Source organism: Geotrypetes seraphini, chromosome 13, assembly GCF_902459505.1.
Source record: "Geotrypetes seraphini chromosome 13, aGeoSer1.1, whole genome shotgun sequence".
Classification (NCBI taxonomy): domain Eukaryota; kingdom Metazoa; phylum Chordata; class Amphibia; order Gymnophiona; family Dermophiidae; genus Geotrypetes; species Geotrypetes seraphini.
In genome coordinates, this window is record NC_047096.1 from 20,230,433 (window position 1) to 20,256,870 (window position 26,438).

General features: G+C 44.6%; 1 protein-coding gene across 2 annotated transcripts in view; it reads left to right on the top strand.

The window, feature by feature from the left end:
* Positions 1 to 2,559: 2,559 nt before the first annotated feature.
* The window catches only part of ITPRIP (inositol 1,4,5-trisphosphate receptor interacting protein), a 33,398-nt gene continuing 9,519 nt past the window's right edge, over positions 2,560 to 26,438 (top strand). The window contains exon 1 of one of the 2 annotated variants that reach the window (XM_033919378.1): positions 2,560 to 2,984. The gene's annotated coding sequence lies outside the window, so the exon portion shown is untranslated. Of the gene's footprint in view, positions 2,985 to 9,378; positions 9,449 to 26,438 lie in introns of those variants that run through there. The other variant, XM_033919379.1, reaches the window with a different exon arrangement.

Below are 26,438 nucleotides of genomic sequence, written 5' to 3' on the forward strand. Positions count from 1 at the left end.
TTTCATTAGTGTAGCACTGACGTCCCACTACAAGCTGTAGGGAATAGAAAACATGAAAAGAGATCTGTGAATGTTGGAAGAATAGTCTGTCTGGCAATTAAAAGTTAATGCAAAGAAGTGCAGAGTAATGCAATTGGGGGGGGGAGGGGGGTAAAACTCCAAAGGAGCTGTGTATGCTTGGGGGTGAGAAGCTGATATGCCCAGGGAGAGAGACCTTGGCATGATAGTATCTGAGGAACTCAAGGCTGCAAAACAATGTGATGAGACGATGGCCACAGCCAGAAGGATGCTGGGATGCACAGACAAGAAGAATCACCAGCAGAAAAAGAGAAGTGTTGATGCCCCTGTACAAGTCCTTGGTGAGGCCCCACTTGGAATACTGTGTTCCGTTCTGGAGCCCGTACCTTGCTAAAGCTGTAAGAAGACTTGAAGCGGCCCAGAGGACGGCGATGAAAATGGTATCGTGATTGCACTGAGAGGCGTATGAGAAGAGGAACATGGAGGAAAGAAGGGATATGATACAGATGTTTAAAAACAAGGTTCATTAAGGTTTATTTTATTCATAAATCAGGTGGGAGGGTGGGAATAATTTAATTGCATGTTAATGTTAGCAAGTTACATTGTGCTTGTTTTATAATATCTGTATTTGTGAATCGGTTGTTGCACAACTGTAGTTGTATAATTTAATAAAGAAATTTAAACATAATTTAAAAAAAAAGACTGTTGGGCAGACTAGATGGACCCTTTCTTTATCTGTTGTCATTTACTAGGAGGGACCACTGAAAAGTTCTCAAACGAACCAAGAGAATGATGTGGAGCCGTAAAACTTACAAGTTATTCCACATTTTTTCTCGACACTTCATTTCAATGATATGACATGAAACCAAAAGTGTCCAGAAAAGTGTGAAATAACTAAAGAATCTTTGAGCTGAGTAATGAAAGTTTCTGCAAGACCCTTGTCTATGGAAAGGAAGCCTTCCTTGTGGACAGATTGGGTTCTGCTTTGATGAGGAACTTAACAGAGGGAAGTGAAGAAATACTTTGTGAAACTAAGTGACTTTTTCTTTTTGCATAATCAATGTATATATATTAAGTCTGCATATATATTATATTACATTACATTACATTAGGGATTTCTATTCCGCCTGTGCCTTGCGGTTCTAGGCGGATATATATACATATATATATATATATATATGCATATATATATATATATATATATATATGCATATATATAGTCTGTATATATATATACTAGTTTTTAAGCCCATTACATTAACAGGTGCTAGAGTAGATGTCTGTCTAGGGGTTTTTCCTTTGTCTCTCTCTCCTTGGATGCTGTCTGTCTTTCTCTGTTCTATCTCTGTCTCCCTGGCCCCCTGCCTGCCTGTATTTCTCTGTCGCGCCATGCCTGCCTGTCTCTCCGTGGCCCCCTTCCTATGTCCATAGTGTCCCATCCTATGTCCTTAGTGCCCTCAGTGCCCTTTCCTATGTCCTTAGTGCCCCCAGTGCCTCCTTCCCATGTCCTTAGTACCCCTTCCTACGCCCTTAGTGCCCCCAGTGCCTCCTTCCCATGTCCTTAGTACCCCTTCCTACGCCTAATGCCCCCAGTGCCTCCTTCCAATGTCCTTAGTGCCCCCAGTGCTTCTGTCCTCTGTCCATAGTACCCCCAGTGCCTCCGTCCTGTGTCCTTAGTGCCTCCGACCTGTGTCCTTAGTGCCCCCAGTGCCTCCTTCCCATGTCCTTAGTGCCCCCAGTGCCCTCCTTCCTGTGTCCTTAGTGCCCCCAGTGCCTCCTTTCTATTTCCCCCTCATTGCCTTCCAGACTTTGTCCCACCCCCACCCCCTAAAGCCACTCTGCCTGCCTCCCTCCCATCCCCCCTGTGCAGTAGAACCATTGAGCAGCATGTTTCCAACCCCCCCGCCACTACCGCCGTCGTGCAGCCGACCCCACTGACCCTCCCATCCGACCGTGAGACGACCTACAAACCTCCCAGCTCCAGCAGCGTCTGCAGCACTCTAAACACGCCGCTTCGCGGCCTTCTACTGCCCTGATTTCCTCTGCTGCGTCCCTGATGACAGAGGAAATCAGGGCAGTAGAAGGCCGCGAAGCGGCGTGTTTAGAGTGCTGCGGACACTGTAGGAGCCGGGAGGTTTGTGGTCGTCTCACGATGGGAGGGTCGGGTCAACGGGGGTTCGGGTGCGCCAGGGGGGGGGGGGCACGATGACAAACTGCCTTACAGTGGAGTGAGGGGGGGAGTCGAAGCGCGCATGCGCACTCCTACCTACCACAGACAAACGGATCACAGATAGGAGTGCGCATGCGCGCTTAGGGTTTTATTATATATATATATATATATATATATATATACATATACTGTATATTAAGTCTGTATATATTAAATCTATGTTCCTGTGACTTGCAGCAAAACACACAGAGCCAAACCATCCCATTAAGGATACTTTTGTATCCGGGAGAAAATGCTGTTTCTTTGATTGTCTTCAAGTACATGAGTTTTAACGTTGTGCTATGGTCTTTTCCGAGCTGTTGTACACAAGAACAGGAAAGATGTCACTGAGCTTTTCAACGACAGGACGGTACAGCAGTCGGCTTTAAGGTCGTCCGACTTCATGGCTTCCGAAAAAGCAGCTTAATTTTGAAGACAGTCACTCTCCCGATTCTTCAGAGACCCGGTCGGCGTTCAAGGGCGGGTCGGTCTCGCTGATTTGACTGGCTGGAACGAATTCGGGCCGATCTTCCCGCGGGAGCCGCAGCTCCTCCTTAAATGTCCCGGGCGAGCCGAAAGCCGAGCGCGCAAGTTTTGCTACAGAGAGGAAAAAGTTTCTCGCAGCGCTGACATCCAGGAAATGAGTAAGAGAGAAAACAGGGGAGATCAGGCGGAGTGCTGAGAGAGGGAAAGGGGCGAACTGAAAAGCGCGCTCGGTGGGATCCTGAGCATCGGCGCGATCGCAAAAGCGCGAAACGTAAGTCGATCACTTTCTCTTTCTAGTTTCTCTTGCAGCATCCGAGATGCCTGGAAGTGATCGGCTAAGTCTGCGTGGAAGTGTGGGCGATCTGCTTTGGAGGGGGGGGGGCTGCTGGACTTTTTGATCGCTTCCCCCCCCCCCCCCCCAACGAACCAAACCTGGCATTTATTTCCGGAAAGAAATTGCACATGGTCTAGAGTCAACTTGTTTATTGTTAAAATGGCGCTTACGCAATCGCGGGTACATCCGACCTCTGAGACGTCGTGTTGACCAAAGACATCAAAACCAATGTCAAAATACATAAAACGATTAGTGGCTACTGGTAGATTTTTTGGGGGGGTTGAAGACGTCTAGACTAGAGCAGCTGCTCAGAGCTAGTGCAAAGGAAGTGGGCGCCCTAGGCAACCTTCAGCCTTACATGCTCTCCCTCCTCCTCCCTCCCCCCCCCCACATTAACTTTCAGGTCCCTAGTAACCCCCCTCCCACCAAGATTTTGATTATTAATCTCAACAGCCATGATCATCACGCAAAACCCTATAAAATGGGTTCTTTGAGTTTGTGTGGCTATCAGGACCCATTAATTTACCCCTTCCCATTGATGGGAAGGGGTAAAACGCGGACCTCACGGTTCTAAACCCGCACGTCCTTAAAAATCTGAGGTCCGTGCCGCTTGTAGTTAGTTTCTGGCTCTGACAGACCTCGGTGACAATTAAGTACTGACTGATCCGTCTCAGCATAGGGAGGGAAAAGTATTAGGATCCGTCAGCGCTACAATGTCACCGAGGTCTGTCGGAGCCGGAGACTAGCGCTAGTGCTGGAGCGGCTCTAAAACGAATCCTTTAAACTGGTTTCCTGCAGCCCCAGTAAATCGGCTCTAACAGACCTCGACGACATTGTAGCGCTGACGGATCCTAATACTTTTCCCTCCCTATGCCGAGACGGATCCGTCAGCGCTAAATTGTCGCCGAGGTCTGTCGGAGCCAGAAACTAACTACAAGCGGCACGGACCTCAGATTTTTAAGGACGTGCGGGTTTAGATCCGCGAGGTCCGCGTTTTACCCCTTCCCCCCCCCCCATTGATTTGCTTTGACTGCAGCCGCTGTTTGCTGTGACCCTCTCCCCTCCCCAGAAGCTGCTACCCTTGCTGACCACCTAGGTTTGTCTAATGCAATGTATCGCAAACTGTGTGCCGCGGCACACTAGTGTGTCTCCTGAGATTTCAGGTGTGCCATGGTACACTGTGGAGGAGGAAAGGCGTCGGCGCGGGCTGACTGCCTACAGGACTTGCTTCTCGCAGCGAGAGGCATATCCTGTAGGCAATGAGCCAGCGCCTCTCCTTCTCTCTGGCCCTCTTCCCTGCTGGCACCCCCCCCCCCCTTACTGGCATCTCGGGGCTCGTCTGACAGGCCTTTGTGCATGTGCGGATGTCAGCGTGCTCGTGATGCCATCGCGGCAATGCCCGCACACTTCAGGGTGCCTCGAGCGGCAGCCACTACCTTTAGTGTACCGCAGCTCGAGAAAGTTTGCAGGACACTGGCCTAATGGTTGGGCAACACGACCAATGTTAACTCTTACAGTTCCAGGGGTGTAGCCTGGGTACTATTAAGGTGTGTCGGCGTGTGTCTATCCCTGTATCTCTGCCCATACAAAATACATTTTATAGCTGATTTTTCCAAAAGAAAGTTTCAGAAATGCCCAAGGCTCTCACATGCATTCAAGATCCCTGTTTTCAATGCAAGCAAGCTTAAGAGAAGAAAAGCCAAGTGGTCTAATCAGTAGGAAGAAACCTGAACATGCCCCTCTTGCATAATTTGCCTCCCCTCTTCCTCCCTCCACACCCGGAGGTACACATGATGTGAAAATTATGCCCATACTCTTAATCACTGAGGGCCAGCTTCTCAAAACTTACCATGCCCTTAACAATGGTCGTTAAATCGGTTCCAGCCGGTTCAACGTGCTAGTATTTTACTGACCGATTATCGGAGCAGTCTCCGACTCTGCCATGCAAATGTAGTACAAGTTCATTAATATTAAAAATGGTAGTAAAATGGGCTCCAGGCGATTCCCTATCATCGCCAGGTGATTCCCTAGCCTCGTTGTGCCACATTGTGCAGGCAAAAGTTTCCGGCGGGGTCTGAGCTGTGGTAGCCTTTCCGGTCAGTGCCTGAGTGCTGATTGGCTCAGGCAGCGACAGGAAAGTAAAGCTTGACAGCTTAAAGCCTCCCCCTCCCAGCAAAAAAAAAAAAAAAAGATTCCTCCCTCTCACTGATTCCCCCCTAAGGCTGTTCGATGCCCCGGATGATGCCAGCATCCTCGCCTCCCCCCTGCACCTTTAAATTGAAGGACGGCAGGGAGGTATGCCCACTTCTTTCCACTGCTGGGGTCCCCCACCCTCTGACAACTCCCTGTCCCTTGTGTATCTTTATGACGAAGGCCAGCTGGAAGGATGCCTTCTTCCTTCAACCAGCAGGCTCGCCTCTTCAAAGTGGTGGGCCTTCCCCTTCCCGGTGCATTCTGGGATGTACCAAGAAGGGGCCTAAGGCTCTGATTGGTCCAGGTACCTAAGGCCTGTCCTATAGGAGAAAGGTAGGTGGAGTCACAGTATCCATCTTGCAGGGTCTGGTAACCTGAATCCAGCTATTCTCCATCAGCTCAGCCTCTTCTTCCCCACTGCTGGAAATCTTTGATGCCTCTTGGAGCATTTTATCGATGTATCTCTCATTCTCAAGGACGATCCTGAGCCTCGCCTCCACCTCTGTCAGTTCCTTCACATACAATTGTTAGAGACCCCCCTAAAAATTCTGAACTTTCGTGAAGCCCTAAGCTGTAGGTTATTTAGTTTATAGGTAAATCTGGCACTGAATTTAATACCCATTAAAAAACGCAAGCTAGGCTATATCAAACCATAAACAATTTTTCTCAATGGAATCTATTAACTCCAGGAGTTTTTCCAAAACTCTTTTCAAATCCAGCTACGCTGCTTTTAAACATCCTCTGGCAATGAGCTCCCAAGCTTAACCATGTGTTGAGAGAAAAAATATTTTCGCTCTTGTTGCTTTTAAAAGTTTTACTGTATACCTTCAAGGTATGTTACTTAGTCTTTATAGTTTTTGAAAGAGGAAATGAATGATTCGCATATTTCCTGTTCCACTCCACTCAGAGATTTTTGTAGATCTCTGTCCCCTCAGCTGTGCTTTCTCTTTCCCCCTCCATATTCGAAAGTGGCCCCCCACTGTCCCTTTATCACTGACATTGATGTTGCCCCCCCCGATCTTAACATGTCCTACCATACCCAATCGCACCCCTACCTAGCAGTGCCCCCCAGTCTCACCACAGTGTTAGCCTCCTCAAACAACTGAGTCACCAACTGCCGGGGGGGGGGGGGGCATGGCTGAAGATGTCTGGTCCAGCATTGAAAGAATTGAGACACCAGCGGAAACAGTACAGAACAGAACCAGAACTTGATAATTGTCCATGCTGTTAATAACTCTGTATCTAGAGTTGTCAAATGATCAGTATTTGGCCAGCCTGGTTGGTATTTTTAAATGATGATTCTCTGCAGACTTCTGGCCTCCAGACCAGCTGTATGGCCCCCTCAGAGCTTTTACTTTTATCAGATTCACTCTGCGTTATGGTAATCATGATATTGGTTGCAGCATCAGAATTTAATCCTACCTTACCTTCCTGATCCTCCAGGAAGATGCCCTCTCCCTCCTGCCTCAGAAACCAGGACCCCCCCTACACTCCTGACCCTCTTCCCCCCAAAGATCGCAGCCACCTGAACCCTCATAAACTCCTGACCCCTCCCCTGAAGATCATCGGCAGGAGGGATGCCCACTCCCTTCTGCCTTGGTGAGCCAGACCCCCCCATGTCCCTCGAATCACCCCTATATCTTATACTGAAGAAGACAACAGGAGTGATACCCAGTCCATCCTGCCAGCAGGCCTGCATCTCCAAAATGGCCCGCCTTCCCCTTCCTGGTGCATCTCGGGGGGGGGGGGGGGCCTTAGGCGCCTCCCAGTATATCCCAGGATGCACCAGGCAGCATCTAATCCAATCAGGACCTTAGGCCCCTCAGGATGCACCAGGAAGGGGAAAGCCAACCATTTTGGAGAGGCAGGCCTGCTAGCAGGAGGGACTGGGCATCCCTCCTGCTGCCTTCTATATAAGGTATGAAAGTGGGAGGGAGGAGGCCAAGGCAGGAGGGAGTGTGCTCATGATTTTCATGGGGCAGAGAGGTGTTGGGAGTGGGGGGTGTCAGGTTTCCGAAGTAGGGTTTTTTTGGGTTTGGGAAGGGGGGTGCGGCACGACTTTTTAAAAAATGGGGACAGATATTGTGCATGTGTACAACATGCACATCTGTGCCCATTTAAAAAAAAAAAATTCTTCCTGCTCTGAACAGCAGAGCGGCAGGAGGCTGCTTTGGGGCTTCCCCTATGGCTCAGCCGTTCAGGCTTCCCTTGCTAGCTCTGCACTTGTGTCAAAGTTGCTTTTCCAACAACTGATGGGGTGGGATTGCGGCAGACCACCGCGAAACTCATTTGCATAGGACGTCGTTTGAACATCGATCGCAGCTTTGAAATTGGACAATTTGCCGGCCCCCCACTGTGCCCCACAGAATTTTAAGGATGATTTTAGATTATAGTGCATCCGAACCTGAGAGGGGAGGAAGGAGTCTGCAAGGGACAGAGGGAGGAAATAGCATTTGGAGGGGAGGATCAGGAGGAAGGGAGTACAAGGAATAGTGAGAAGAGTGGAGCAAGCAAGAATGAAGGGGAAAGAGCCTCCAGAGATGGAAAGAGAGGGCAAAACATTTATTTAGTTAAAAATTTTTAAATACCCGTTTCTTGAGCAAACGCAATTAAGATTGTGTACAAATCAACACAGTAGCACAAAGTGTAGATAGAAAAATCACAGATAAAAGCAGAACAATCTAGGTCAGGGATGTCAAAGTCCCTCCTTGAGGGCTGCAATCCAGTTGAGTTTTTGGGATTTCCCCAATGAATATGCATGAGATCTATTAGTATACAATGAAAAGCAGTGCATGCAAATAGAGCTCATGCATATTCATTGAGGAAATCCTGAAAACCCGACTGGATCAAGGCCCTCAAGGAGGGACTTTGACACCTCTAATCTAGGTGGAGGGAGGGTGAGAATGGGTAACAGTATCTGGAGGGAGGTGTGGAGAAATTGTATGAAGGATCTGGGGGTGACTAGGAAGAGGCAATGCTGAGATAAGGGGACTTTTTGGAAGCGGCAAGTCTGAAGTGGGCAAGAGTGTGGAAATAGAACAGTGGCCTCAGTTTGCCCCTCTGAAGAGACTGAAGCCAAGCTAGGGAGCTCAGTTCAGCTGGCCCTTGGGGGTAGGGGGAGGGGAAAATGAGTTTAGTGACCAGTGAGAGGTTTTTACCACTGGTATTGTATTGCTCAGTGAGGTGGAATGTAAGTTTGCCATCTCACCCCAGGTTGACCATTTGGGCTGATTCAGTCCAAGTTTTGCCTTAGAGCAGGCTTGTCCAACCTTTTTTTTTTTTTAAATTAGCGGTCACATTTTATATTTTGTAACATTTGAAGGGTCAAAACACACATGTGCACTCGCACTCTCTGGAGAATAAGGTAATACCTTTTAATTGGAATAAATTATTACATTTTTAACTAGTGTAGTTCTTGGAGACCAAAGCTTCCTTCCTTAAGTCATAACAAGCACATTATAAAAACACTATACTGTCCTGAGGCGACACATGTACAAATTTCCTAAATCTGTGAAAAGCATCTGAGAGGAGGGAAAGGAACCTCTCTATGAATCTCCCCTAGCCCCTTCCCCCAGAGTTTTACCAATGTCATGATGATTTTCACAGAAGCACAAATAGGTAAGAGTGCTGCTGTTCTTCTGCAGGACAGAGGATAAAAAGTTAGGAGAATTGCATTGTGGGTGTATTGTCAGGATGTAGGCACTGGACCATCATCTCAATTCCTTCTTCCTCCCCCCACCTCCCCTCCATATCTCCCAGCAAGGGTGGTTGTGCACATGAGTAGAATGACTTTCTTTCTGTAAAGAAAATCACTGTCAACATGGATTCCCTTGCTCCACCCTGCCATGTGACTTCCCAGAAACCCCTCATTCCCCTCCACATCTCCCAGCAAGGGTGGTTGTGCACATGAATAGAAATCCACTTTTGTAAAGAAATCCACTGTCAACATGGATTCCCTTACTCCACCCTGTCATGTGACTCTTCCCAGAAAGCCAGAAGTATTGTACATATAAGCCCAGCTTTAGACTGTGCAAATAAGGAGTTAATGGTTTGACTCTTACAAATGAGGTGGAGTTAATCAGCACTACCCCACCTAACTAATTACAGGCTTAATAAAACAACAGAAGCTAGTAACAGGGTGTGCTTTGTGTCCCCGCTACTTCACTGTGGTTTGGAAAGAGAAATTGTATTATCAAGGACTAGAAAAGGTAATGTTTCTTTGAGTGGGTTGGGTGGGGATTATCTAATGATACAGTGAAAGTGCAGTTCAAGTGAGAAAGGGGTAAAGTTGTTTGATGGGGATGGAGCATGTCCCATTCCTCAGGAGGGCTACTGGTGGGAGGTCACAGATTATTTGATATACTGCCTTTCTGTGGATATAATGAAAGCAGTTTATATATTATACTGTATACAGGTATTTATTTTGTACCTGGGGCGATGGAGGGTTAGGTGACTTGCACAGAGTCACAAGGAGCTTCAGTGGGAATTGAACACAGATCCCCAGGTTTACAGCCCACTGCAGTGACATTAGGCTGTTCCTGTAGACAGGCAGAGGATGGTTGGCATTTCTGTCACTGAAGGATAGTGTGGGGCTGGTAGTTACAGGGCTTGAAGTCCTACAAGGCACATTAATGCAGAGCTTCTGAAATTGTGGGTTGGGACTCCAACTAAGCTCTTGAGAAAAGCGGGCCACTTTGTTGTAATGGGAGATACTGGCTATCCAAGTTGTGAGGTATAGATTTATATATATATACACATATAAAATCAGGTAATCATTTACCTTCATCTTGTTTGTTTAAGTAACATAGGTGCTATTGGATGGATTCATCAAATCAGCAACAGTTTTTGAATATATCCAAAATTAGGGAAGTTAAGGACTTGACCCACTTTTGTTTTGATCAAGTTAACTGGAAATTTCAGAAACTACTCTAAGCAAAAGTGGACTGTGGTATATTGAATTCAAGACAAAACAACGGGCTGGATGCACAGAGCTCTGGCAACCAGGTTGGGAGCAAGTTTCACTTTCCAGGCGATTCTTGGAACAAATAGCATGCAAAATATATGCACGCTATTTGTGCTGAGTACTGCAGTGAAAGAGGGAGGAACTGTTCAGTAAAAAGTTACTGTAATACAGGGGGTTGAGGATTTGGGAATGAGGGGTTTTTCAGGATACTTCCATTTTGGATTGTTCTGGTTTGTATACATAGATGGTTTAGGATTGGGGGAGTGGGGGAGTAAGGATAGTATCCTCCAGAGCCCATAAGAGTCTAGGACCCTGGGGTGATGGATAAAGCTTATGGACGAGTGATAGGTGTTGGGGACGGGTGGGAAGGGGATTGCACTATATTTTGTATTGCAAAATGATGATAGTAACATAGTAGATGACGGCAGATAACGATCCAAATGGTCCATCTAGTCTGCCCAACCTGATTCGGATTTAGTATTCTTCTTTAATTGTACTATTGTATATTGACCAATTGTATTGTGTTATTTCTGGCTGTTTCTTATATACCATCAATAAAAATCATTTGAATATTAAAAGTTACTGTACTATATTAGTGACTGGCTGTTGAGGACTTCACTTCCTTCATCAGGGGTGAGCTGAATGAAAGAGGATTTTTGTTATACTGCTTTGTAGCTGGGGTTTGCTAACAAAACTGTAAGGATTTGCAAGGAAAAAGATTTTATTTATTTATTTAAAATTATTTATAACCCTCCTGTCCACAAATCTAAGCGGGGAACAATAAACACACACACAATCATAATAAAAGGCATAGACAAATACAGAACAACAGAAGCCAAAAAACCAAAACAGCTCTAACTCACACTGTCACATGGCTGTCACCTGAAAAGTGCTCAAATAACACAGTTTTCACCCCCTTTCTAAAATACCAGAGAATGTTCGATTGGCGCAACGCCAAAGGTAGGGCATTCCACAGCGCCGGGCCCTGCACAGAGAACATGGATTTTCGGTTCCCCATAAGCCTCACGGCTGCTAATGTCGGAATTTCTAGTCTGAGGACTGTAGCTCACGAGAAGGACAACACCACCGCAAAAGAGAGCGGACACTTGACGGGCAATTACGCTAAAGCACCTTAAACATCACACAAAGGACCTTGAATTCAACCCGCAAACCAACAGGTAGCCAATGAGGTTGTTGGAGTATCGGAGTAACGCGATCGAATTTCGAAGCACGTACAGTAAGGCGTGCAGCAGCATTTTGTGCCAACTGCAATGTGCACAAGACACATTTAGGCAACTCTAAATAGATGGAATTACAATAGTCAAGTAGCGGTGTTATCATTAACGTGGTACTTTGTGGTACTTTACTACATGTTAAAACCTTCTTTGGATCCTTATAAAAGCTGGCTTTTCTTAATAATGACGGGAATAGCAATGCAGATGATTACACGCAATTGGAAGAGTTATGATAGACTTAATTCTACTTTTTGGTGGGCGAACTTATGTTGCAGTTACAAATATGAAAGAATGAACGCTGAATTTTTGGGATATAGTAATACATTTAGAAGGGTGTGGAGCCCGCTGACATCATTTGTTGAATCTCATGTACCTTTTCTTTTTAGTTAATTTCCTTACACATCCAGGGTGGGAGGGAGGTGGGAAGGCATCATTATTTCTTGTTTTTAGTTTATTGAAATTCTATATGTGGTTATACTTTTATGGATGACCTAGTCTTATAGCCCGTTACATTAACGGGTGTCAGAATATATGTGTGTGTGTCTGTCTTTATATTTTTTTCTCTCTCCTTAGCCGCTTTCTGTATTTCTGTCTGCCTTTTTTTTTTTTTTCCCTTGGCTGTCCACTACTACCCCTTGCCTGCTCCCCCTGTCCATTCTCCCTTCCTTTTACCTCCCCTGTGTCCTCCACCACCCCATCACTGCTCACCTTATCCAGCAGCAGTCCTTCTCCCTTTGTTTTACCTCCCCCTGTCTATCATCACCTCCTTCCTGCTCCCCCTGTCCAGCAGTAGGCCTACCTTCATTTTTCTGCCCCCCCTGTCCATCAGCACCTCTTCCCCTGTCCATCAACCCCTTTTTCCTGGTCCCCCTGCCCAGCAGTACGCCTCCCTTCCTTTTTCTGCCCCTCAATTTCCGTGTGCTGCAGCATTTCCCTCCCACCCCACTTCCCTGTGCAGCATTTTCCTCCCCCCCCCATAACCTTTCTCCTTACCTCCATGCCCTACCATTCTCTCCCCCTCTGCTCCCTTTCCTCCTTCAACTTCATTGGGCAGCAGCAGCAGCAGCATTTATAATTAATTGCTGTTGCCGGCTTCAGGTCTTCCTCTCTGGCGGGTCCTGTCTTCACGAAAACATGAAGTAGGCAGGACCCGCCAGAGAGGAAGGCCTGAAGCCGGCAACAACAGCGAATTTTAAACGCTGCTGCTGCCCGAAGAAGCCAGGCCTTAACCACAAAGCTGGGGGGGGGAGGGTTTTAAAAGGTATTGCGTCGGCGGTGGTGGTGGTGGGGGATTTGAAAAGCCAGCTGTTTTATATTAAAATGCTGTCCGGGTTCAGCCACCGCAGCCTGCAGCTGCCGACAGCCACTGCAGCCAGCAGCCGCCGCGGCCGACATCCGCCTCGGGGGGGAGGGAGAGAGAGAGAGAGCTTCGGGTGGCCAGCAGCCGCGGCGGCCGACATCCGCCTCGGGCCGCCGACAGCCGCGGCGGCCGACATCCGCCTCAGGGGGGAGGGAGAGAGAGAGAGCTTTGCGTGCATGCGCACTCCTACCTGCGGTGCCCTACAGCTCACGGAAAACAGGCTCACGCAGGTGGGAGTACGCATGCGCGGCTTAGCATTTTATTATATTAGATGGGGGGGAGAAAATGATTGTTTTCAGAATGTTTGCATATTTAAAGTGCTTTTCCTGATTCATTTATGTTTAAAATTTTTGCAAGGCACTGTTAATATTTGAAAATTAATAAAGATTTAAAAAAAAAAGTAAAAAAAAAGTGTGATGTAAAACAAAAAAGAACCAACAAGACCTGCAGTACAGGTGCAGAACAATAAGAAAACAAAACAAAACTGCTCTTGACCCTACCGTTAGGTCACCATTCCACAGCATGTCCTTCATTTGGTCTTCGTTTTTTCTTTTCTTCTCTTTTCATTAGTTACTCATGAATTGTTTTTCACTGATGGTCTTTTTCTAATTGTTTCATCTCACCTAGTCTGTTTTTGCATTTCACCTATGGTTCTAATTAATTTTTGTTCTGTCTCACCATTGGTGGCACATTTTCTTTCAATTTATCAGATTATGCTTATAATTTTGTTCAGGGAACGTCATTTGTATTGTATTATTGATATTCGTTTACAATACCATTCCCCGTAGGACCCCTGAAGAAGGAGTTTTTCTTCGAAACACAGACTGTGTCGGGTCTGGTCCACATGAATATTAGGAACAGAACTTTGGATATTATGTATTTTTATGTGTTTGGTTTAAGATTTTGCTAAATTAATAATCATCAACGTGATAACAGTTTGAAAATTATCTTCAGAAAGATAATCACACAACCTCCGCAAAAGATGCAGCTTGGAGTTGAGAGTGAGAAGGTAAATGTGTTTCTAGAGATATGAGCGTATAGGCCAGGGGTGGGCAACTATAGTCCTTGAGGACCACAACCCAGTTGGGTTTTCAAGATTTCTACAATGAATAGACAGTGAGACCTATTTCCATGCAACGGAAGCAGTACATACAAACCAATCTCGCTTATTCATTCTGGAAATCTTGAAAACCCGACTGGGCTGTGGCTGTCTGGGACTGTGGCTACCCACCCCTGATCAAGGTGGCAGGATTAAAAGTCTGAAATAAACATAATGTCTGGGGCAATTGAGGTCTCTCTCTCAAGTTCCTTTTGTTTCAGCGTGATTGTTTTACTTTTGAAATGTAAAGCACTTATACCCTCCCACACTACAAGACAGTCATCCTTAGCTCAGTCTGCCCACGCCTGGTGAAAGGTGCACAGCTCTGCAAAACAAGTCACGGATGTATTGAATCCAGTAGAAAGGTTGTACCTACAGCCTGTTTGTTGACTTTCAAATTCCTAGGTGTCCATGTAAACCATCAGGGCAAGCAAGCTGCTTTCTTCTGGTTGCTGAAGCCAAGATGTGCAAGAAAAGTACTCTTAAAACAATAAAAACTTAAATTAGCCTTGTGTAAACTTTGTTTACCAATTAATCCAACCAAATAATGAGCCAAATAAAATAGGTGGAAAATACATTTGGGATTCCCATGATATTGCATTTATAAAATGTATATGCCATTATTCCTGGCATTCAATGCATTTTCAAAATAGAAATCATTGTTGCAATTAGATCTTAAAGGTCTCCCACAGCCTGTCTCCACCAAGACAAGGAGGGAAGTAGCAATCAGTACTTACTTTCTCTAGTGAAAATGCAACTTTTGGATTCCATGCCACGACTCTAGCCTTCTACTGAAGACTAGAAACAGTCAGGCAACATCTATGATATTGGAAAAAAAAAACATTTCTAAACATTCCTCAGTACCAAGTGGAGTCTATTCTACATCACTGGCACAATCAATAAAAAAGTGTTTGCTCTCCAACACACCAGTGATGCCCAATATCTAAATGGGTCATTCAACAATCTGTCCTGTCTAGATCTTAATAGCCTGGGTAGTTGATAACTTACTTCCGCTCTAATATATACAACAGCTGGAAGAGCAACGCCAGCGCTATAACCTGAAGGCTTTCTCAAAGTGGGTGGCAACACAGTTAAGCCATGTTGAGTGAGCACTCTTCTTCCCAGTCCAGCGATCACTCATTGCTGGGTTCTAGAGCCTGGAAATAGATGATCTGTACAGCAGCAGTTTACAGGTGAAGCTGAGGGCCTCTAAGGTGGGCACTTGTGAATCTTTTGCCATTTGCTCAATGGTCAGATACATTCAGCAGTAGCGTTGTCCGATGCAGGGGAAAAAAATTTTTAGATTTGATTTGGTCTATTGAATTGATTTTTCGATTCAATTTGATTTGCTTTTCCTGCCCAATTGGCCTTTTTTTTTTTTTTTTTTTTCAAACGTCCTGGCGGTATTATGTTGTAGCCTTTCCACCCATCCCCACCCCCTTTGCCCTCTCCAATCCCATGCCGGTGCTGTGGTGTAAAAATAAACAAAAAAGACTTTTCCCCTCTGTTAGGTCCTAGCTCATGCTCACTGTCTAACACCAGCTCTGGCAGCATACACATTTAAAATCTGACATATTGTAATCACAAAATAGAAAATATTTTTTTTTTCCTTCCCCTGCCATATTCAACACTTGTTTCTTTTCCACTGTCTATCATCTCTCTGTCTCTTCCGGCTGGGTCAAAACTCTAACCCATCCCCCTGTGCAGCAGCTTTCCATCCCTTCTTCTCCCCGTGAGACCTGACATACCTCCAGGCCTCGCAAAGCAGCAGCAGCGTTGGTGGTGGCAGGCCTTGAAGAGGCAGCACTGTGAACAGGCTGATTGCATCTTGCCCTGCCAGGGCTTCCTTCTGCCACATCATCATGATGACGTGGCAGAGGGAAGGCTCCTGGTGGCAGACTGTGAGCAGCCCGTTCAGAGTTCTGCCTCTGCTGACCGGCCACCGCCGCTGCTTCTTTAGGAAGCCTGGAATATGTCAGTCTCCCTTGAGCGACACTCTTTATACTCGATTGTGGGGCCTCCTATACAGTTGGTTTTATTTAAACCCAGGCCAGTGGTTTATACATGAACTAAATAAATTTTAAAAGGAAATAGCTTTACAAAGCTGAGGAACTGAGGTTTAGGTCGGTCCAGGCTAGGTGTAGAATTGTTTCACTTGTCAGATCTGAGTATTTCATTATTTTTTAATTCATTCACAAGCTCTGCTAATTCATCAGGGACTTCATCCCTTCCGCTTCAGTCAAGCCTATCCTCCTCTCTGTCTTGCCTTTATACATGATTGAAGATTAAAAAAAGGTCTCCTCTGACCCCAAAAGGGTTGGAGGGCAGAGACGGCCACCAGAACCTCAATCTAAATTATTAGTGTAAGTAGAAAAAGTGCTCAGTCTCACAGCTGCCACAATAGTAAATCCAAAAGGGTAGTTGTGAAACATCCCAGGACTAAACCACAATTTTTGCAATAAAGTGCACTAAATAAACGTGCTAAATGGTGGGGGATGGATAACATGCAGCTTTATTGAGCACATTCTACTTCTTTATGGAAGAGATAAGTAACATTAAACTTAAACTTAGTTTTGAAGACCGAGTCATCAACCAAGAGGAGCTCGGTTAACAATAATGTAATACATAATACATAAACTTGGCACGGAAAAGTAGACTGAAATAGTTAATTTCCAAAATGTTTAGCAAGCAAAAAAGTTTTCAGAACTTTCCGGAATAAAGCAAAAGAACCTAAACTTCTTTTTTTATTTTTTTTTTAATAATCTTTATTCATTTTTAAATAATTTCAATAAGTGAAGAATAATAAATAAAACATTTACACTATAGACATCACTTAAAATATTACAAGATTCTTACAGACCAATAACCCTCCCCACCCAACCCGTGCTTCTTAATGTAAGCAATAAAGCATTCCAGAATTCGGTTAATTTAAAAGCAAAAGAATGACTAAATCTCTTAAAGGTTCTGTTTTTACCACTGACAGAGGTAAATGTAAGTTTTCATTTTTGAGAACGTCTTTGAACATTCCAGTCTAAAGGAATCAAAGTGGCAAAAAAATGCCAAATAGGATCTTAAAAGCAATACAAATGCACTTAAATTGAAACATTATGCTCGACTTCCAGTTTTTTAGTCTTGAGTCCAGCTTGATTGATTTTTGTGGGCTTATATGAACTCTGGTCGCTGTGTACCCCCAGGTTGGGGGACAGATGGCTTGAACTCTAAAGATTTTCACTTTATTCCACCATTTAGCTCATTTAGTGCACTTTATTGCAAAATTGTGGTTTAGTCCTGGGCAGTGCTCCCTCTAAGCGGGCGGGTGTTGTGAGCAAAATTTTTTTCGCTGTGCGCTACAAATATCGGGCGCCAGCAAGTTATGAGCCAACTCGCCCGATTCTCCTCTCGCCGCCCTGCCCGCCGTGCGCTGTGACGTGAAACTTGTGCGCTGGATGTAATATTTTGTGCGCCAGGTACCCTTTTCCCACTTACACTAATAATTTAGATTGAGGTTCTGGTGGCCGTCTCTGCCCTTCTACGCTTTTGGGGGTCAGGGGAGACTTTTTTGTCTTCAATCGTTCTGCGTACTCCTCTGTTGGGTTCTTTCATTTAAAACGAATTGCCTATATACATAGCAACATGGGCGTTTCTGCTTTGGTATTTTGTTTATTACATAGGTTGCCAAGTTTGGCTGGGTGTGGGATGTGCTCTGATCATCCACAAACCTGTAGCTGAGGCTGAGATACGTTATTTGCAGCTAGGTTGGGTTGCAAGCAGTTCTGATGACTAATCCAATGATAACTAAAGCACTGCTTAGATGAACTTAAGGAGAAAATTTGCACGTCATAATTTATCAATTCTTTGGGAGCCTCAGCGAATCCCCTTTCTCTCTAGAAATATGCCGGAGAGAAGTGAAAATACACTGGAGATAAGTTCAAGGTGTTATATATAAAAGAGAAATCAAGTATATTGAAAATTGAGAATAGCATAAGCTGCTGATAAAGTGGGGCTGATGAAGAGGTGATGTTTTAAATCCCTACCGATAATGAAATATTGAATTGTAGAGGCTTCCGAAGAATTTATAAATTATGATGTGCAAATTTGCTTCTTAAGTTCATATCAGCAATATTGATTGTCTTATTTAAGAACATAAGAAAAGCCATTCTGGGTCAGACCAATGGTCCATCATGCCCAGTAGCCCGTTCTCAGGTCCCTAGTACCTGGCCAAAACCCAAGGAGTAGCAACGTTCCAGCATCTCAAAGAATAGCCAGATTCCGGAATCCCAATGAGAGCAACATTCCAGAGCTGAGATTGTGATGTCATAATGCCTCATTCCACAGTACCTCAGAGCCAACCTCATTAGTTATGTTACAATGGCTTAATTGTCCTATCCTTGGCTCATGTAAAAACATAAGAATAGACTTACTGGGTCAGACCAATGGTTCATTAAGCCCAGTAGCCCATTCTCACGGTGGCCAATCCAGGTCACTAGTACCTGGCCCAAATCCAAAGAATAGCAACATTCCAGCATCTCAAAGAATAGCCAGATTCCGTAACCCCAATGAGAGCAACATTCCAGAGCTGAGATTGTGATGTCATAATGCCTCATTCCACAGTGCCTCAGAGCCAACCTCATCAGTGATGCTACAATGGCTTAACTGTCCTATACTTGGTTCATGTAAGAACATAAGAATAGCCATACTGGGTCAGGCCAAGGGTCCATCTAGCCCAGTAGCCCATTCTCACGGTGGCCAATCCAGGTCACTAGTACCTGGTCAAAACCCAAGGAGTAGCAACATTCCAGCATCTCAAAGAATAGCAAGATTCTGGAACCCCAATGAGAGCAACATTCCAGAGCTGAGATTGTGATGTCATAATGCCTCATTCCACAGTGCCTCAGAGCCAACCTAATACATGGCTCACGTAAGAACATAAGAATAGCCATACTGGGTTAGACCAAAAGTCCATCAAGCCCAGTAGCCTGTTCTCACGGTGGCCAATCCAGGTTCCTAGTACCTGGCCAAAACCCAAGGAGTAGCAATGTTCCAGCATCTCAAAGAATAGCAAGATTCTGGAACCCAATAAGAGCATCATTCCAGAGCTGAGATTGTGATATCATAATGCCTCATTCCACAGTTCCTCAGAGCCAACCTAATACATGGCTCACGTAAGAACATAAGAATAGCCATACTGGGTTAGACCAAAAGTCCATCAAGCCCAGTAGCCTGTTCTCACGGTGGCCAATCCAGGTCCTAGTACCTGGCCAAAACCCAAGATGTAGCAATATTCCATGCTACCAATCCAGGGCAAGCAGTGTCTTTCTCAATAACAGACTATGAACTTTTCCTCCAGGAAATTGTCCAAACCTTTCTTAAAACCAGCTACGCTATCTGCTCTTACCATAATGTATACTGCTTTGAGAAATATATACAAATTGTTTACTAGAGTGGTAATCCAAAGATAAGGCACAAGGGTGAAATGTTAGCATTTGTGACTGTGTTATCTTCCAACTTCAGCGTTATCTTCCAATTTCAGCTTTGCCTTTCCTTGCACATGTAGAAAGTATGGATTTAGAACAGTACATAGTATAGAGACACTGTTAATATTGATCAGATGAGAAAAGGTATGGATAGAAATAAGACTTTTTGTCTTGTGTCTTTAGATGTTTCAGGAGCATTTGATTCTATCGATTTGAATTTATTGTTACTGAAGTTAAAGGGATTGGGTGTGAATGGGAAAGTCCTTGAGTGGTTTTCATCTTATTTAATGGATCATGCAATACAATTTCTGTGTAAAGGTGACATTTCTAAAGTGATGAAAGTAGGGCAGGTGTTCCTCCTTATCTACTCTTTTGAATGTCTATTAGGCATCTATAGGTGAAATTTTTAGGAGATTGAATGTAGAATATCGGCTTTACGCTGATGACGTACCATTCGTCTTCCCTGTATTTGAAAGGGGAGAGGAATTTGTTAAAACAATAAATAAATGGATGAATGTAGTTAGTGAATGGATGAGTGAGAATAAGCTAATTTTAAATGTGGCCAAAAACACAAGTTATGTTTGCAGGGAATAAAAAAGAACAGATGAAAATAGGAAATTTTGTGGTAGCTATAAGGAGAGAAATGTGGGTGTTTAGGAGTTATAGTAGACCCCAAGTTGGCAATGAGGCCCGGATTCTGTATAGGACGCCCGGTCTCAGAAGCCACCTAAGCGGCTTTTGAGAATCGCACCTTGACGTCCTATAGAAAATAGTGACTTAGCCTGCCTAATAACCCTTCTCTAACCGATGTCCATGTTACAGGCGCCGGTTAAAGAATCGGGTTACCGCTGAGCTTATCTCGGCAAGGGATCGACCTGCCACGATTTTAGTGGCAACCCTCCCCTCCCCCATACATCACCGGCAGGAGGGATGCCCAATCCCTCCTGCTGACACCCCCCAACCCAAAAGTTGCCCCCACCAGCCGGACCTGTGTATATGTAGACCGCTTTGAATGTGTAACCACAAAAAGGCGGTATACAAGTCCCATCCCCCTTTCCCCCTAAGAGAACTTACTCTTTTGGATAAGAGTGTGCGTGTTGGAAGGGGAGAACAGGAAGAAATGAATGTTTAGTGAGGGTCCTGGGGCGGGATTCTATTGATGGATCATCCTGCAACTCGGACACCCTTGAGATATCTGGATGTCTCAGTCTTTACCTCCAACTCTCCACTTGAGATTTCATACACTTTATTCTGCTCTTTTGAGCAGATAATTCACTTTTAAAAGTCAAATTCCTGATGGAGATTGCCTCAAATTTCCCAGATCTCTTCCAGAATGGATTCTTTAGATTTTTGGGGGGTGGATCCTTTGCCGAGACTGCATGGAACTCTGGGGTTGTAAGCAACTCTGTAGCATTTCCTCCATGTTCAAGCCATTCTCTTGCCTATAATGTCTCTAAGTGTCTCCGGTTTAGTACTAAGTGCTGCAGCCTTTTGAGTGGCGGACAACTCCCCTTTTATAGCTGTGATCCTGGTGAGGGGATCTTCTGGTGCCACACTTCCCAGGGCACCCTCAGGTCAGGTTGCAGCAAGATCCTTTGAAAGGTTTGAGGGAGGGCTAGAGGTTCTAGCCTCTCATCTCCCCAACAATTGATCCTGGACATAGATGTTAAAGACACCATAAAGAAGTCCACTGGACAGTTGTATCTTGGGGTGCAAGAACCATGGTGTAAGTCCTACGTTATCATTGAATGAGTTATAATGCTCGCTATACGCTTGCATGAAGTTGAAGGAATTAGAAGAAGAAACACAGATGCACTCAAGTAGAATGTGTGAGGACAGCAGTCTGAAAGAAATTTATGAGGGGTACCCGTCTTAGCAGATTTGCCTAAAAGATAAGAGGGGGGCAGAGCTGGAATACCATGGTAACAGGGTAATAAATAGCAAGGTATGTCACCCTGAAAATAAGCAGATAAGTTCACAGAATAGGATCAGTATAGGGAAAAAGACTGTTTAAGCGTAAGAAATAATTCCTTTCATTTGACCAGAGTAGAAAGTGTGACTGGCTGTCTTAAACCTGCATATTGTCACTGCCCCACACAGAATCTTGGTATGGTGTGACATAGCATGACGAGCACTGTATGACAAAACAAATATAGGATGGCACCTTAGCATGGCAAACATAGTATAATGTACGTCTTTAAAACCCTGTCCCACAATACAGGTGCCTGAGTTTTAAGTTACCGTTTTTTTTCGCTCTATAATACGCACCTGACCATAAGATGCACCCACTTGTAGAAGAGGAAAAACCAAGAAAAAAAATTCTAAACCAAATGCTGTACCTTGTCCCCCTTCTGGTGGTCTAGTGGTAGGCCGGGACAGAGTACAGGGCACATCTAGTGGTGGGCACGTCTAATGGTAGGCATGTGTAGTGGCAGCCAGTCAGCCCCCAGCCAGCCAGCCTCAAGCCACCCCCCCCTCCACCCGGTACCTCTTTTTCAACCTGGTGGTCCAGCGTGCTATCTGCGCTCCTGCCTTGCTGGACGGCTACCTCGCTGATTGGTTCCCCTGCTCTCTTCTGGCAGCAGCAATGGCAGAGCGGTGCACGAGGCAGGCGTGTGCTTTTTGCATTTCGGCCTGGTCCCACACCGCACTCCGAATGGCTGCCATCAGTTTTCGCGTCCTTCGAGAACGGGACCAGGAAGGCACACAAAAAGCACGCGCCTGCCTCGTGCACCGCTCTGCCGCTGCCGGAAGAGAGCAGGGGAACCGATCAGCGAGGCAGAAGCGCAGAAAGCGCGCTGGACCGCTGGGTTGAAAAAAAAAGGTATGGGTTGGTTTTTTTTTTATATATATATTTGCTCCTTAAGATGCACCCTTATTTCCACCCGCTTTTTTGGGGGGAAAAAAGTGTGTCTTATAGAGCGAAAAATACGGTAGGTGCCAATAGGGGCAATACTGTAATGGGCACCTAAGCGCGATTGAAACGCAATAGGCGCCTATCTTTTTAGACGTCATTTAGAGAATTTCCCCCTGTCAGCATGAAACAATATATCATTAGAAGGAGATCTGCTGTGTCTGCAAACTAGAGATTTCTTAAAACTGGCACAAGAAATGTAATTCAGGATAAAAAAAAAAAATAATGTCAGTTAATGCCTTTTCAGGCTATTAAAGAATGTCTTCGTTTTGCACAGTTCAAAGACAACATCTTGATGCAACCGCCATTCTATTGTTCGTTTCTATTTTTAGCATGCCTCTTCCTGACCTTATTTAAATCGTTTTCAGTCCCAATGCTTGCCATTTACGTGTGTATAGAAAAATGAAAGGCGTTATTGTTCTAATTTTGGTTTTTGCATTGTTCCATATGTGATCCTGCTTGATTTAGAGGTTGATATTCAGCAGCATTTATGGCTTCTACCCGGAGAAGTGCCCTCACTGGGACCAGCCACTCATTTTCTGTGGCATTATCTGGATGCCGCCAAGTCTTCATTGACTGGATGGACCACACAGGTCTTTTTCTGCCGACATTTACTATGTTAACCCTTTCAGGACCAAGGGACATATTTGTCCCATAACTTTAAAATCCTATAAATTTTGATTGGGATAGTCTACAGTTCTAAATTTGATATGTACGGATTCCATATGATACTGCCTTTATGTAAACAAACTGGTTCTGACATTCATTCATTAGCGTCGTTGCCAGATTGACGAGAAGATTCACTTGCCACACTGTCCATAAGCCAGAAGTGTGATTTTTAAAAAAAAAAATAATGATATTTCACAAAAAAAATCAATTTTTTGGCATCTGCAAGCCCTTTTTACCATAAAAATGTCGTCAAAACCACAAAAATTGGCCTACGATCCTTATGGTCCTGAAAGGGTTAAAGTACTGTGTTTCCACTCCCCTGCTGCAAATGCAGAAAAGTGTGCTTCTTTGAAAATTATTTTTACACTAAGAGAATTTAAAACAAGAAATGCGTTTGAAATCTTCAAAGCATTACAAGTAATAGAAAATTCAGAGCAGGCGAGAGAAAATTTAGAAAAATACGGACTGATGAATATATGCGGTGAATATTGCTTCTCATTGATTGTTCCTTGGTGTAGTGGTTAGAGCTACAGCCTCAACCCCCTGAGGTTGTGGGTTCAAATCCCACACTGGGCAAATCATTTACTCCTCCATTGCCCCAGGTTTGTTAGATAGATTGTGAACCCACCGGGACAGATAGAGAAAAATGCTTGAGTACCTGTTTGTAAACCATTTTGATAGGCCGTATATAAATACCTATAAATTAATAAATAAAATATTTAGATCTAAGTTGTTTTATGTGGCTATCTATATTTTGATTGATATTTTGAGCATATCCTGCTTTATATTCGATTACAGTACTGTGTTTGGCATGCCACTAACCAGATAGTGTCAGAGCAGTCCAGGGCCAAAACTTTAAAGATGCGCACAGTATTTAGAAACCAGGGGGTCCATGCCAAAGTTAGATGTAGGGATTTACACCCATCTGCTCCTCCAATTTAGTCAACAGCCATCGTCCGTCAATTCCACCACCGACGGCACTGGATGCAATTTTATGCTGTTTCTGGAAAGCCCCAAGAATGACATCACCAGGGTCCTCACACTGATGTTCAGTTCGGTGCCTGTCTGTTCCTCCAGCAGCTGACTGCCATCAATTTTTGGTGCCCATTTACTAAATCTAGTCCATAGCGCCAAAATTACAGTGCCCACTTTTAGACTTGACCCATAATCCTTAAACTGGAAAGTCTATTATAGATGAGTCTTAGTCTCTATCTACTGTCCTAGTCTGTGTCAGGTAACTGTGTATTCTTTGCTACTGTATGTGCTCCATGTGTACAGTATACTGCATTGTATTGTCTGTATTTTGCAATGCAAATTCATGCCATTTTAGCGCCCGTTTTGGCATCACTCCTTGAACTGCTGCCCCCTTTCTGCTGAAAAGGGTAGAGGTAATACCTGGTGTAAGCTCACCGATGCATTGCAGAGCAAGGCCTTGGAAGGCAGAAAAGGAACATTAACGTTTATGACACAGTAGGAATAAAAAAGGTACTTGTGAATAGGGCTGGCGATATCTATAACAGGGCCATCTTGTACTGGACTCGTGCAGAAATGTATTTTCCATCCTTATTCTTTACACACTCTACGCATCTCTCTCCTGTTCTATATCTGCTCTCTTCTACCATATATGAGGGTTTTTTGAAAAGTTTGGTAAATTTCCATGAGATGGCACCACAGTCCATTAAGTGGCATCACCGTTGGCTAGCTTCATTTTTCAAACCATCTGTGACAAATGTTTCAGCCAGATGTGACACATAGTTGACGTTTGACAGTCATTTCAATCAACCACTTTCACATTTGTCACAAAAATGGGAAAAAAGTGAGTTTTATGGAGTCATAAAACATTTTTATTTGAAGAAGCGGACGGCCATGCAGATCAAAGCCAAGATGGATGAAGTTCATGGGGACTTCTCACCAGCTTTGAAGACAAGTTTCCAAGTTTATTAAAATTTTGATAAAACGCCAATCATAAATTCTAAGCGTTATAAAAATATGGGGGAAACAATCAAGAGTCTAATAAAAACCAATACAGACATAACATACGATAAAATAATACAGTACGAAAAACAATACAGACGTGACGTACAAAAAAATTAATGAGTTTAAACGTGGCTGTACATGCACCGAAGATGAAGTGCTCCGGACGCTCAGTTGAGGTCATCACAAAGGTTATGATTGAAAAAAATCCATCGTATCGTTATGGAAGACCACCAAGTGAAATTGCACGAGGTTACTGAGACTGTAGGCATCTCTCGTGAACGAGTGCACAATATGCTGCATGAAAACAGTGGCATAGTAAGAGCGAGAGGCACCCCGGGGCAGCGACGCCCCGTCCTCCCCGCCATGCATGTCTCTTCCTATTCCCCGTACCTTTTTAACTTCTCCAGTGCAAGCAGCATGCCTACGTCGGTGTCGGCTCGCCCTTTGACGTCACTTCCTAGGCACGGGTCCCAGAAGTGACATCCTAGAGAGCGCCGATGCCGACATGGGCAGCAGACTTGCACTGGGGAAGTAAAAAAATTGTATGGGGAAAGGCAAGGGGTGTGCGCGCGCGGTAAGGAGAGGAGCAGGGAAGAGGTGCCGCGCCCTCAGCAAGACTATGCCTGGAGCGGACCACCCCTCCCCCCCTTATTACGCCACTGCATGAAAAAGCTTTGAGCACAATGGGTGTGGCGATTGTTGACTGTCAACACGCGAGGACATTTCATTGCAGTGTTTAGCAATGTTTAATTGCAATCCTGTGGATTACAGTGGTTCCCTTCATGGGTTCACTTTAATACCTTCTTAAATTTTTCTCTTTCTGTGTAATCTTTTTCTCTATCATATAAAGAACAACAAGTGTGTACGCATTAGCGCTGCTAATTGGGAGAGGTAAAGAAAATAATTGTTGTGCAAAGCAAGAAGTACTGGACCTTAGAGGGAACAAGATTAGCAAGACTGACAGGCTGCTCAAAAATGCTAATGAGCAGGCACGTTTATTTCCCTTGTTAAAGTAAAAAAAAACAACTTATTTTTCATTTCTTAGGCATCTGGCCTATTTGTAATAATCCTGTATCTTTCAGTTGAAAGGTATTAATTTAGAAGCAAATCTTTTTCCAAAGACGGGAAAATGGTAAAACTAGAGTGCATAATTTCAGGTTGCGGGGAGGAAGACTTAGGAGCAATGTTAGGAAATTCTTTTTCACGGAGAGGGTGGTGGATGCCTGGAATGCTCTCCCGAGGGAGGCGGTGAAGAGGAAAGCGGCAATGGAATTCAAAAAAGCTTGGGATAAGCACGGAGGATCTCTAATTTAGAAAACAAATGGTATAAATGAAAAAACTAAAGCCGGTATTGGACAGACTTGTACGGTTTGTGTCCCATATAGGATGGGGTGAGCATCAGTGGGAACTCCACTAACTTGGAACATGAGGACGTTACTGGCCAGACTTTACGGTAGATATCCTGCAAACAACGGGATGGTTGGTTGAATAGGCTGGAGTGAGCTTG